General features: G+C 35.3%; 1 long non-coding RNA gene across 2 annotated transcripts; it reads right to left on the bottom strand.

The window, feature by feature from the left end:
• Positions 1 to 261: 261 nt before the first annotated feature.
• LOC109593267 (uncharacterized) lies at positions 262 to 1,031 on the bottom strand. Of its 2 annotated transcripts, XR_002190851.1 has the most exons (3): positions 764 to 1,031; positions 578 to 698; positions 262 to 484 (listed from the first exon to the last, which is right to left on the bottom strand). It is a non-coding gene; the product is annotated as an uncharacterized LOC109593267 (long non-coding RNA). The 2 variants fall into 2 exon arrangements; XR_002190850.1 differs by having other exon boundaries at positions 578 to 1,031.
• Positions 1,032 to 1,274: the final 243 nt, after the last annotated feature.

Below are 1,274 nucleotides of genomic sequence, written 5' to 3'. Positions count from 1 at the left end.
TGAGTGATCATGACAGAAACCCTGAGTTCTAACCTGGAAGATACTCAGCCATGCCCTGAGTGGGCGTTAGTTTTTTTGCATTTTTAGCAGAGTGCCTCCATCATTCTTTAATATTATTTTCAGCTGTCATTTATTGATGATATGCACCATCGCTAAGTGCTACCTAATTTGTACTAGTTACTACAGTGTTTCCACTTACTCAAACCTTTGTTTTAAAATTTTTATTTAGAGGGAAAATTACTGTTCATATTTTCAGTCAACTCAGTTGGACCAGTACATAAGTGGTAACCCAAATGTTTTATGAAAAATTGTCATAAATGAGGAAGGCATTAAAACATTGTTAATTGTTAATATTAAGAGTCACCATTATCATTCATCTAATTAATTAGTTTTGCATCGGGTATCTGGACTAGTTTCATTACTTTCTTGAGGGGTATTCAATTAAGCTTTCTTTGTTCTTTTCCCCAGCATTGTTTGCATGGTCCTGTAAATTTATATATAAATAAAAAATATAAGGAAGTATTATAGCAGGGATAGAACTCCCTGAAACATAAAGCTATATCCCACCAACACTCACATGGAGCAAACACACTCAAGGCTAACTCAGCCTTTAACTGTCTCGGACCTCAGTGTTTAGCCCTGACGAATAACCTCAGAATGAGACTGGATCTATTTCAGATTGCTCACACATCTAAGGGCTACAATATACAAGGGTTACCATTTGTATTATTCGTTTCAATTAGGAAAAAACTAAAGGTTATACCTCAAACTGGGTAAACTTGCTAGTTATTTTCATAGTCATCTTCTTAGCTTTCTTGACAGGAGACACGCCTACTATAGGCGGGGTGATGATCATGATGATCTATAATGACGTGAAGATATGCCATAGATGTATCAATATCTGTACAAACTATCATTTTAGTATGTATAATGGTGCATCCATATATGTATGTATATCTATAGCATGTATCCAATGGCAGAGAAAGCTGTCTATATAATACTTATATGTTTTGGCACTGTTCACACCCCATACTATTGTACTTCTCTTATCAGGGGAGTTGTACCATTGTAAAGACAATGTACCAGGGATATATCCCTGATTGTATTTGTACACAGTATGCATGTATATATATATATACTATATCCCAGTTGAGTTTGGGACAAGAAAAACTGGAATAACTTTTTATTGGAATGTGGGATAAGGATGAAACTTTCACAGGTTCTTAGTCGCCAAAGTCCATCAAAATCTGTGAAATCTTGGGTCTCTCAACTCA

The sequence above is a fragment of the Amphimedon queenslandica genome, unplaced genomic scaffold (genome assembly GCF_000090795.2).
Source record: "Amphimedon queenslandica unplaced genomic scaffold, v1.1 AMPQUscaffold_2258_Cont25739, whole genome shotgun sequence".
Taxonomy (NCBI): domain Eukaryota; kingdom Metazoa; phylum Porifera; class Demospongiae; order Haplosclerida; family Niphatidae; genus Amphimedon; species Amphimedon queenslandica.
The sequence above is the reverse complement of the archived record's forward strand: the minus strand, read 5'-3'. Positions and strand labels throughout refer to the sequence as shown.